Source organism: Vombatus ursinus, unplaced genomic scaffold (assembly GCF_900497805.2).
Source record: "Vombatus ursinus unplaced genomic scaffold, bare-nosed wombat genome assembly UNPS02015401.1, whole genome shotgun sequence".
In the NCBI taxonomy this organism is placed as follows: Eukaryota; Metazoa; Chordata; class Mammalia; order Diprotodontia; family Vombatidae; genus Vombatus; species Vombatus ursinus.
The window spans coordinates 2,825-16,433 of NW_020955179.1; positions in this window are offsets into that span (position 1 = coordinate 2,825).

The following is a 13,609-nucleotide window of genomic DNA, read 5'->3' on the forward strand; positions in this document are numbered from 1 at the left end:
AATTTACAACAGATGGAGCCTGAGCAGGGTGGGACTCTCTAGATTATCAAACATGGGAGGGGTTTAGATGACAGAAAGTAAGAGATGGTCAGAGCCAGAGGACTGAATCTATCCAATTCCATGGGATCTGAGCACCCAGAATGTCAGGCCCAGGAGAAGCCACAGAGAAGGGAATTTCAGAGCTGACAAGGCATTGAGAAGGAATATCAGAGCTCACAAAGCCCTTACACCGTATAATTCCCCAACTAGATTAAGGACTAAGAGGAGAATGTCAGAGCTTCTTGGGGTCTTAGGTCACAGGTTGTCATAACTCAGATGATTCAGATAACATAAAAAACCAAAACGTATATTGAATGTATTACCTGCAAAATGTTTCAATATACTTTCTACTAGCACCCTGCTGAGGCTCTGACCTAAAAGTCAGATCATGAAACCCAGCCAATGAGAAAAAGTTAAAATATATTACCTTAGCTTGCTAAATATCTGAAAAAAATAAACCCTCAGAGAAAATAAAAAACTACTTCCATATACTACCTGAATCTGGTAAGACTGAAATTTACATTTTTATTGTCAGAAATGAATGATGAGTGTTTATTATTAAGTACCCAATTTGAAAAGAGACAACATTTGTGTTTTTAAATAATACTATTGCTAATAAACATATACCATTTAACAGATGAAAACATTAAATACGTGAAAAGGAAAAAATAACTCTTGAATATCACCAGAGTGAGGGGAATTTGAACATAAAAGGCCAGTCTTTAGAATTCAGAATTTCTACTGTGGAGATATACTGTAACAGAATATATTAGGGGCTGGATAGAGCTGATAATGAAAAAGTTCTGCATTGGGATGTCAGTGCACACTCAGGATTTTGGAAGTGAATTTTCAAATAGAACTCAGAATATTTGACTTAGGAGGGCATAGAGAACAAATCATATCAATGGGTGAGGGGCCTTAAAAACAACTGAATGTGGGAGATGTTCTGAGCCTGAAAACAGGAGTTGTCTGAGCAAGTGAGATTGGAGCCCACAGATCAGGCCTGGGAGAAGCTGGAGAGAAGAGAAGGGGAGAGCTGGCAGAGAACATGGAGAAAGGGCTAGAAGAGCCAGGAAAGGCCTCAGCACACTCAATTTCAGGATTAGCTTGGGCCATCACACCACACAGTGTCATAGCTGGGAGGGCTCTTAGAATCTGGATTTAAAGGAAAACAATGAAAAGGAAAAAATAACTGATAAAATGGGAAAAGTATTAAGGGTTTTTAAGTCTACTGTATATAATACTATTATTGTTAATGAATGGGTTGTATTAATTGGAAAAAATAAAGTAAGTACACAGGCTTCACAAGAGATACAGTCTGTGATCCAAATAATTGTAGTGCTAATATATGTCATTTAACATATTAAAACTAATTAAATTAAATTAAAAGGAAAAATAACTTCTAGGATGAGGGAGGAGACTTAGACCATAAAATGACAGAGCCAGGACATTCTATATACAAACTATAATGTCTGACTTGAAGGTAGGTGGCTTTCAAGCAAATATATTGTAAAAAGCTGAGAGGGGAGAATTTCAGGGCTGGGATAGCAGTTCAGGCTCTAAATATCAGAACTGAGAGGTGACAAGTGTCCAGAATACAGCACATGAGACGGTATAGCCAACACAGAATGTATGAGAGATTGGAGGCAATTTAGAATTAATGGGGCCTAGCTGGATGGGACCATCCAACCTAGAACTTCAAACATGGCAGGGACTTTAGAACAAACAAAGATGGTCAGAGCCAGAAAACTGAAAGGGTCTGATTCAGTAGGACCTCAGCACACAGAATGGAGGATGGGAGATGGCAGAGAGAAGAGAATGTCACAGCTAGCTGTGTACTTGTTTTTCAGTTGTGTCTGACTCTTCATGTCCTGAATTACAAAGTCTTTAAGGAATGGTGAACATCAAGTGCCTATTCTGGTTCCTTTTTTTTTAAAAAAAGAAAAAGTATCTGAAAACAATGAAAGTGCATGCAGTGTCTTTAAGGGTTAAGGCTGCTGTAGGTATCACTATTATTTTTAATAAATGGTCACTATTCATTGAAAAAGTAATTATGCAAAAAATTCAAAAGGTACAATTTGTGGGTTCAAAAAAGTGTACTGCTCATACATAGATGTAATTTAATATAGTATAACTGAAGACATAAGTGAAAAACGTAAAACAAAAAACAAACCTGCAAGTGCTTTGTCCCTGTTATGGGAAGAGACAGTTAAATTTAACAAACAATAAAAAAGTGTATTTTTTGAACTAATTTATATCAGCCCCATGCTACTAGTGGTCTTGGTAAAAGCCAAGTCCTGAAATAGAAGCAATGAGAAAAAAAGAAAAATATATTACTTTGGTGAGATGAAAATCCAAAATATTTATATGTGTGTATGTATATGTGTGTGTATATATGTATGTGTGTATTTATATATATATATATGTACATACATATATGTGTGTTATATATGTATGTGTGTGTGTGTGTGTATATATATATATATATATATATATAACATATATCTATATATGCATCCTAAGGAAAAAATAATTCACTGCACTGCCTTAATGTGGTAAGACAGCTGCTAATGATCTTATTATTGTAAATAAATGATGAGGTCCTTTTATTTTTAATGAAATAAGTTGTCAAGAACCTATTTTTAACCAGTACAACATTTGTGATTTTTAATTTAATATAATTCATGAATATAACTTGTTGAGTTGTTCTTTCCCTCTTTTATTGATATAAGAGTTCACAGTTGTAAACTTTCTCTTAAGTATTGATTTGCCTGCATCCCATAAATTTTGGTATGTTATCTCATTTTTCTTATTTTCTTTTATGAAATTATTGATTCTTTCTATCATTACTTCTTTGACTCATTCATTCTTTAGTAGTAGATCATTTGGATTACAACCAAATCTATGCTTCAAAAGCTCTTCATTAAATGTATTTTTCCATTGCATTATCGTCCTAAAAAAGGTACATTTAATATCTTTGCTTTTCTGAATTTTCGTGAGGCTTTTATGTCCAAATACAAGGTCGATTTTTGTAAAGTTATCATGCAGAGCTGAGAAAAAAAGGTATACTTCTTTCTATTGACATTCAGTATTCTCCAGAAGCCTCGCATATCTAACTTTTCTGAAATTCTATTAATACCCTTAACTTTTTTCTTTGTTATTTTATGATTAGATTTATCTAAGTCTGTCAGGGGGTAGATTGAGAGTTCCCACTATTACAGCTTTCCTGCCTATTTTTTATTATAAGATTTTTAATTTTTCCTTCAATAATTTGGAAGCTATGCCATTTGATGTATATATGTGCAGTACTGATATTAATTCATTGTCTATGGTGTCTATTAGCAAAATGTAGTATCCAGGAACATCTCTTTTAATTAGGACTATTTGTACTTTTCCTTTGTCTGAGCAGATGACTGTTACCCATGCCAGTTTTACTTTTGTTGAAGCATAATACATTCTGCTCCAACCCTTTATTTTAACTCTGTATATGTCTTTGTTTTCTGTCTTTCTTGTAAACAACATACTGTTGGATTTTGGTTTCTAATCCATTCTGCTATCCTCTACCACTTTATAGGTGAGTTCATCCATTCACATTCACAGATAAGACTGCTAATTGTGTATTTCCCTTCCTCCTATTCTCTTCTGTTTATTCCACTTTTTTATCCTGCATATGAAGTAACAGTAATATGAAATAAGAATACAAAAATCTGTTTTTTTCTAAACACTGCATACTTTAATCTCCCTTCCCTCTTACTGCTCCCCCCCACTCCTTTCTCTTAACCCCTTCCACTCCTATTTCCCTGTTGTAATGTATAGATGAATTTCTATACCCAATAACTTTCTCCATTCTTTCTCTCCCTTCCCCCAACTCCCAGTGCATCCTTTTTTTCTCACCCTTCCATTCTTCCTTAAAGATCATCCTAACACCCATGCCCTCTGCCTAAGCATACTCCTGCTAACTGCCATAATGTTGATTATGTTCTTAGGGGTTACATGTATCATCTTCCCACATGCGGATATAAACACTTTAACGTTGTTAAACTGTTATGACTGATCACTCATGTTTACATTTTTATACTTCTCTTCAGTCCAGTGTTTGAATGTCAAATCTATTCAGTTCTGGTCTTTTTATCAAGAATGCTTAAAGGTTCCCTATTTCATTAACTATCCATTTTGACCCCTATAGGATTATACTCAGTTTTGCTGGGCAGGTTTTCTATGGTTGCAATCCTAATTCCTATGCCTTCTGGAAAATCATATTCCAAGCCCTACAATCCTATATAAATCTTGTGTGATCCTGACTGTGGAATCATAGTATTTGAATTCTTTCTTTTTTGGTTGCATGCAATATTTCCTCCTTGACCTGGGAGCTCTGGATTTTGGCTAGAATACTTCTGAGAGCTCTCATTTGGGAATTTCTTTTAGAAGGTGACCAAGACATTCTTTCAATTTCACCTCTGCTCTTCAGTCCTAAGAGACCTGGGTATTTTTCCTTTATGATGTCTTGAAATAGGATGTCAAGGTTATTTTTTAAATCATGGCTTTCAGGTAGTCCAGTGATTCTTGAATAATTTCTCCCTGATCTATTTTCCAGGTCAATCACTTTTTCTATGAGATATCAAATCTCTTTTATTTTTTCAGTCTTTTCAATTTGTTTTTTACTATTTTTGATGTCTCATGGAGTCATTAGTTCCTAATTGTCTAATTCTAATTTTTAAGGAGTTAATATTCTTTATTAAAGTTTTGCACATTTTTACATTTAGGCTAATTTTGATTTCTAAAGAATCTTTTTCTATGTTTTGGGACACTTTTTCTAAACTATTAATTCCCTTTTCATAAAATGTTGCTCATCTTTCAATTATTTTCCATTTTTTAAATATCACTCTTGTTTTCAAGACATTGTCTTCTTCTGAGTTTTTCCACTAAGCTTCCCTGTCACCACAGTAACTTTGTATGGTCAGGTTCTTTTTTTGTTTGCCTATTTCTCCAGCCTACACCTTCACTTTAGATTTTATGTTAGAATTGGGCTCTTCTCTCCTCTGGAGGGGATGACTGGCCTGAATTTCTGTCTATTATGTCCTTCTGCTTTCACAAGTAGATCTAGGGGTCTGTAGCTTTTTGGTGTCACCAAAGTCATATGATCCAGTTAGAAGTCTGGTCACTGTCCTTATGACCTGGGCTCTGGTACTTACTCAGGTAGGGCACCTGCTTCTTCATGACTACCACCACTCTTCTCCACCTTCGAACTGCAACTCAGAACTGTGTAACAAGTGACAGAGCTCCCAATTGGCACCTGACCCTGTGCCCAGTGTTTGAAAAAGGATATACTTTGCAATCTCCTTTCCACCCTGGACACTGGTGCCGCTGCTGCCGCCACCACCACTACACCACGCTGCTGCTGCCTGCCTGACAGAACCTTCAGGTGCCACATCTACCATGCCAAGAGTGACCTACACTCCAGCATTGGCAGGCCTCTCTTCCTTCTTCCTCATCTGCCTTGTGCTGGAAAAAGGACTCACTGTGACTTTTTCTTTGCTTTCGTACCCAGAAATCTATTCAATGTTTTCTGCGGTCACTTTGTAAGGGAGGTTTTGGGGGAGGTTTGGCTGTTGTGGCCATTCAGTCTGCCACCATCTCTCTTACCCCCAGCATAGAATTGTGAATATGCCATGCCTAATCTGAATATAAATAAAAAAATATAAAAATATAACTCTCAAAAATTTAATCAAATGCAATGGTTTCAATAGGAAAGGTTGTTTTACATATTATTGTTATGGTAAATGAATGGGCCATATTTACTGAAAAAATAATGTAAGTGCACATGATTTGTCAATCAAGAGAATCAAATTCTGATTTTAAATAATTCTATTTCTAAGAAATACATGTATTTAATATACTAAAATGATTAAAGAAGTTAAAAGAAAAAAATACCAAGAATATATATATATATATACCAAGAAAAATACCAAGAAAAAGCTTTTGAACGTGAAATAACTATGATGGTAGGGGTTTTAGAAAATACAATTTCTAATTTGGGGGTGGCTGTGAAGAGAACATATAATACGATCAACAGAGATTAGAATGGAAAATTTCAGGGCTGGGATAGCAGTCCAGGCTCTGAATATCAGAACTGAGAGGTGACATAGTGTCCAGAATACAACACATGAGAAAGAATATCCAACATAGAAAGTATGAGAAATTAGGAGCAATTTGGAATTAATGGGGCCTAGCTGGATGGGGCCATCCAACCGAGAACATCAAACAAGACAGGGACATTAGAACACATAAAGATGATCAGAGCCAGAAAACTGAAAGTGCCTGGTTCAGTAGTATCTCAGCACATAGAATGGAAGGCCTGGGAGATGGCAGAGAGAAGAGAATGTCATAGCAAGCAGGGCACTTGTTACTGTTTTCAGCTGTGTCTGACTCTTCATGACTCCATTTGGAGTTTTCTTGGCAAAGAATACATTTCCTTCTTCAGCTCATTTTACAAATAAGGAAGTGAGGCAAACAGGGTTAAGTGACTTACCCAGGGTCACTCTGCTAGGAAGCGTCTGAGGTCAGATTTGAACTTGGGTTTTCCTGACTCCAGGCCTGGTGCTCTAGCCACTGTGCCACCTAGATGCCCCCCTAGCAGGGCACTAGGGAGATGGAATATCAGAGCCAGGAAAGCCCTTAGAACATATAATCTCAGTACTAGCTTTGTCCATAAAACCATACAGTGTCAGAGGTGTTAGAGTGTTTGAATGCAGATGATCAGAGCTGAAATGGTCCCAAGGATATACAATATCATTGTGGGGAAAAAGGTTTGTTTCAGGGTTCAAAGTTCCCATTTATGGGGAAGAACAGGTAAATTGGCAAAATAACAAAGCATTTTCAGGGTATGATATGCAATATGTTTTATTATAATTTATATCAGCCCCATGCTAACTTCCTAATTGAAATATCAGGTCCCTCAAAACAGCCAGTGAGGAAAAATTAATATACATTAACTTAGTTGGATGAAAATCAGAAATAATAAAAATACCCTAAGAAACAAACAAATTTCACTTATTGGCTTTATCTGGTAAGTGCTGCTGATACTCTTTTTTGGTAATAAATGGGAAATGTTTGTTGAATAAGGCTGTAAGTATACATTTTTAAAGTTCAACTTTGACAGTTTTAAATAATTGTATAATAGTAATTTTATGTAATGTTATAATATATAGTTATTTTATGGACATGAAATTTAATATGATAAAACTGGAAAAGTGAATAGAAAAAAAGCCTTAAATATCACTGTAGTGAGCAGAATTTGCACATCAAATGGAAAAGCAGGCAGATTTTTTAGAACGAAGATTGATGGACATTGAGATACACGTGAAGAGAATACATGACAGGATGGATAGATATGAGAATGCAGAATATATTATAAGATATAAAGAGATGAGAAAAGGGGATTTTGTGCTGGTATGGCAGTGAGTCTGTGAATACCAAAACTGGGAGTTGACCTAGAAGCCAGAATATGAGATTGGAGATGTATATCTAATAAAGAATGTCTGAGCTCAGGCCAAATTTAGATTGAGCAAGACAGAGCCTTCCAACCTAGAATATCAAACTTGGGAGGGACTTGAGGACACAGAAAGTGGAAGGTGGTCAGAGTCAGAGAACAGACATTGACTGAGTCTATGGGATGTGCACGTGCATCATATCAGGCCTGGGAGAAGCCAGAGAGGACAGAGTGTTAGTGCTGGGAAAGCAGGTAGGACAAGTGATATTAGAGCTAGCAAAGCCCTTGGAACATATAATTTCAGGATGAGTTTTGATGATAAACCCATACCATATCAGAGCTTGGAAGGCTCTTCCAATATAGATGAGAAGATCTCACATGGTCCTGCAAATACTCAATCAATCAACCTTTATTAAGCACTTACTATGTGTAATGCACTGTGCTAAGAGCTAGGGATACAAAAAAGAGGCAAAAGATAGTTCCTGCCTCAAAGAGCTTACAACTCAATGCAGGAGAGACCATGCAAGTAAATATATACAAAGGAAACAACATATAAGATAAATGTGAAATAATTAAAGGAAGGAAGGACTGGAATTAAGAGGGATTGTGGAAGAATTCCTTTAGAATGTAGGATTTTCACTGGAACTTAAAGGAAGTAGAGAAGTCAGTAGTCAGGGCAGAGGAAGGAGAATATTCCAGGCATGAGAACAGCCAGAGAAAATGCCTAGAGCCAAGAGATGGAGTGTCATGGAACAGCCAGGAGGCCAGTGCTGCAGTACTGAAGACTATGTATCAATGAAAAAGTTAGAAGACTGGAAAGATAGGAGGAGGCTATCTTCTCAAGGTCTCTGAATGCCAAACAGCATTTTATATTTCTTTCTGGGGGCAATAGGAACTCACATTAGCATTGCTAGGAATGAATTTTGTTTCTGTGCTCAGAATTCTAACTTATGAGGAAAGATAAACAAATTTACAAAATAAAAATAATGTATATGTAGCATATGAGATATACCATATATTTCAGTATAATTTATATTAGCACAATAGTGATCCTCTGAATTAAAACTCAGGTCCTACAGCCACAGAGGAAAGGTTAATATATAGTACATGATGTGGTTCCAATTTTTTTGAAAAAGGGAAAGAAAAGGAAAATTTACAAAATACAAATAATGTATGTGTAAGGTATGAGGTGTGCCATATATTTCAGGATAATTTATATCAGTGCCACAGTGCTCCTCTGACTTAAAACTCAGCTCCTACATTACACAGTCACCAAGGAAATGTGAACACACAGTGCATAATGGGTTTCCAAATTTTGAAGAAGGGAAAGAAAAGGAAAAAAAATAAACAATAGACTAATTGCATGAATCACTTTGAAAGTTTAAAGCTGCTGTAGTCATCAATATAACTGTTAATGAATCATCAATATTTACTGAAAAAATGCAGTATCATTGCTGGGAATAAGTTTTATTTCTGTGCTCAGAGTTTCAATTTATAAAGAATGACAAATACTTGGAAGCCACAATTTTTTTTTTAAAAAATGCATTTAGAGTATGAGATACAACGTAAAATACAGTATAATTTGTATGAGTATAATAGAGATCCTTTGAAAATGTATGTCCTGAATGACAAAGTCAATGAGGAATGGTGAACATCAAGTGTCTATTCTGGTTCCAATTTTTTTAAAATAATATCTGAAAACGAAGGAAGTGCATGCAGTGTCTTGAAGGGTTAAGGCTGCAGGAGGTATCGCTATTATTTTTTAATAAATGGTCACTATTTATTGAAAAAGTAAGCCCACAAAAAATTCAAAAGATACATTTTGTGTACTCAAAAAATTGTGCTGTTAGGGCAGCTAGGTGGCACAGTGGATAGAGCACTGGCCCTGAAGTCAGGGGAACCTGAGTTCAAATCCGGCCTCAGACCAAACACTTGATACTTACTAGCTGTGTGACCCTGGGCAAGTCACATAACCCCAATTGCCTAAAAAAAATTGTACTGTTCATATATACATATAAATTAATATACTAAAACTGAAGAAATATGTGGAGAAAAAAACATAAGTGTTTTGTTCATCTTATGGGGAGACACAGGTAAATTTAACACAATAAAAAAAGTTTTTTGAAATAATTTATATCAGCATCATTCTAGTGCTCTTTAGCAAAAGCCAAATCCCAAAACACATCCAGTGAGAAAAGAGAAAAATATCTTACTTTGGTAAGATGAAAATCCAAAATATATGTTTGTGTGTGTGTTTGTATATGCGTGTGATATATATATATGTACACATATGTTTGTATGTGTATGATATACATATGAGTATATATATATATATATATGTATTTATATTTACACGCACACACACCCTAAGAAAAAATGATTCTCTGCACTACCTTAATCTGGTAAGACAGCTGCTGATTTTCTGATTATTGTAAATAAATGATGTGGTCCTTTTTTTTTTTTTTACAAATAAGAACCTACTTTTAAAAAGAACACCATTTATGATTTTAAATAACTGCTAAGATCAATATGTAATTTAATATAGTTCATGAATACAATTTGTTGATTTAGTCATTCCTCCTTTTACTGATATGAGCATTTACAGTTACATATATATATATATGTATTGCTTTGTCTGCATTCCACAAATTTTGGTATGTTATCTCATTTTTGTCATTTCCTTCAATAAAATTATTGATTCTTTCTATCATTATTTCTTTGAAACATGCATTCTTTAGGAGTACATTATTTGGTTTCCAACTAATTTTTAATCTGTGCTTCAAAAGCCCTTTATTAAATGTAATTTTCATTGCATTATGGTCCCAAAAGCATGCATTTAATATTTTTGTTTTTCTGCATTTGTTTATGAAGTTTTCATGCCCAAATGCATGGTCAGTTTTTGTGAAGGTACCATGCAGAGCAGAGAAAAAAGGTATACTTTTTTCTCTTGCCATTCAATATTCTCCAGAAGCCAATCATATCTAACTTTTCTAAAATTCTATTTGTCTTCTTAACTTCATTCTTGGTTATTTTATGATTAGATTTATCAAGGTCTGTCAGAGGGTAAATTACAACTTTCCTGCCTATTTCCTGCTATAAGGCATTTAACTTTTCCTTCAAGAATCTGGATACTATTCTATTTGATGCATATATTAATTCATTCTCTATGGTACTTTTTTTTTTAGCAAAATGTAGTTTCCTTTAACATCTCTTTTAATTATGTCTATTTTACTTTTCCTTTGTCTGAGATGATGACTGCTACCCCTTCCTGTTTTACTTCTGTTGAAGCATAACAGATTCTGCTCCAGCCACTTATTTTAACTCTCTCTGTGTCTTCCTGTTTCATGAGAGTGAGGGTCAAACAATGCCCACTCACTCTACTACCCCCCTATTTTCCCTTTCATTGTAAAAACTCTTCCCTGAGAGCCTCTTTCTTGAGAGTTAACTTTCTCCATCCTTCCTCTCCCTTCCCCATTCTTCCAGTGCATCCTTTTTTCTCACCTTTCCATTCTTCTTTGGAGATCATACTGACATAACAGACCCACACCCATGCCCTCTGCCTGAGTAGACTCCTAACTGCCAGAATGATGATTATGTTCTCAGGGGTTACATGTATCATCTTTCCACATGGGAATGTAAACAGTTTAAATTTGTTAAATTGTTATGATTTCTCACTCATGTTTACATATTTATACTTTCCTTGTATCTTATGTTTGAACGTCAAATTTTCTATTCAGCTCTGGTCTTTTCACCAAGAATGCTTGAAGTTTCCCTATTTCATTAAGTAAGATTATACTCAGTTTTGCTGGGTAGGTTATCCAAGGTTGCAATCCTAGCTCCTTTGCCTTCTGGAAAATCATATTCCAAGCCCTAAATCATGTGTGATATTGACTGTGACTCCATGGTATTTGAATTCTTTGTTTCTGGTTGCTTACAGTATTTCCTCCTTGACCTGGGAGCTCTGGATTTTGGCTAGAATATTTCCGGGAGTTCTCATCTGAGGATTTCTTTTAGAAGGTGACCAGGAGATTCTTTCAATTTTACTTCTCCTCTTTGGTTCTAAGATACCTGGACATTTTTCTTTTATGATTTCTTGAAATAGAATATGAAGGCTCTTTTTTATATAACGGCTCTCAGGTAGTCCAGTGATTCTTGAATTATTTCTCCTTGATTTGTTTTCCAGGTCAACTGCTTTTTCTATGAGATATTAAATATTTCTCCTATTTTTTGAGAATTTTCACTTTGTTTTACTATTTTTGATGTCTCATGGAGTCATTAGTTCCCAATTGTCTGATTCTAATTTTTAAGGACTTATTTTCTTCAGTGAGGTTTTGTACCATTTTACCACTAGGTCAATTTTGATTTCTAAGAAATTATTATTTTCTTTGGTACTTTTGGGACTCTTTTTCTTAATTGTTCATTCTCTTTTCATAAATTTTTGCTCATCTTTCAATTATTTTCCCAGTTTTTCTTATATCACTCTTGTTTTCATGACATTGTCTTCTTCTGAGTTTATGCTCTGAGCTTCCTGTCACCATAGCATGGTCAATTTCTTTTTTTGGTTGCTCATTTCTCCAGCCTACATCTTCACTTCGCATTTTATGTTAGCGTGGGAATCTGCTGTCCTCTGGAGGGAATGACTGGCCTGAATTTCTGTCTATTATGTCTTTCTGCTTTCACAAGTAGATCTAGGGGTCTGTAGGTTTTTGGTGCCTCCAAAGTGGTGTGATCCAGTTAGAGTTCTGGTCATTGTCTTTATCACCTGGGCTCTGGTTCTTACTCAGGTAGGGCACCTGCTTCTTCATGACTACCACCACTCTTCTCCACCTTCGAACTGCAACTCAGAACTGTGTAACAAGTGACAGAGCTCCCAATTGGCACCTGACCCTGTGCCTAGTAATTGAACGGGCATGTACTTGGCAGTCCCCTTTTGATCCCTGGGCACTGGTGCCGCTGCTGCCACCACCACCGCTACACTACACTGCTGTGCGCTGCCTGACAGCACCCTCAGCTGCCACATCTGCCATGCCAAGAGTGACCTGCACTGCACCATTGGCAGGCCTCTCTTGCTTCTTCCTCATCTGTCTTGTGCTGGAAAAAAGGACTCTTGTCTTTTCTACTCAGAAATCTATTCAGTGTTTTCTGTGGTCACTTTGTATAGGAGGTTTTAGGGGAGGTTTGGCTGTTGTGACCTTTCACTCTGCTACCCTCACTCTGGCCCCCAACATGGAATTGTAAATATACCATGCCTGATCTGAATGTAAATGAAAAAATGTAAAAACAAGTATAACGTCAAAAGTTTAGTCAAATGCAATTGTTTCAACAGGAAAGTTTGTTTTACATATTATTGTTATGGTGAATGCATAGATTGTATTTACAGGAAAAATAATGTAAATACACATGATTGACAAGGGAATCAACTTCTGGTTTTAAATAATTGTTTATGTCATTTAATGTACTAAAATTGATTAAACAAATGAAGAGAAAATAACCTAGACTATCAGAGGACAAAAGGCTTTTGAGCATAAGATAGTTATGCTGCCAGAGGCTTTAGGAAATACAATGTCTATGGAGGAGCTTGTGAAGAGAACAGATAGCAGAATGGAAAGAACTTAGAATGGAGAATTTCCAGGCTGGGGTGGCAGTCCAGGCTCTGAATATCAGAATAGGGAATTGACTTAGTGTCCAGAATATGAGACTTGGGAAGGTATGGTCAGCATAGAATGTCTGAGCTTGGGGGCAATTTACAACAGATGGAGCCTGAGCAGAGTAGGACTCTCTAACCTAGGTTATCAAATGAGGAGGGACTTTAGATCACAGAAAATGAGAGATGTTTTGAGCCAGAGAATTGAAATTGTCCATGAGATTTAAGGTCCCAGAATGTTAGAAGCTACAGGAGAGGGAATTTCAGAGCTGACAAGATATCTATTTAGAAGAAGGAATATCAGAGCTCTCAAAGCCCTTAGAACCTGCAATTTCAGTGCTGGATTAGGTCCTAAAACTAGAACATCAGAGCTGCTCAGGGTCTTGGGTTATAGGTTACCAAAAGACAGATGATTCTGATAAGATACAATACCATTT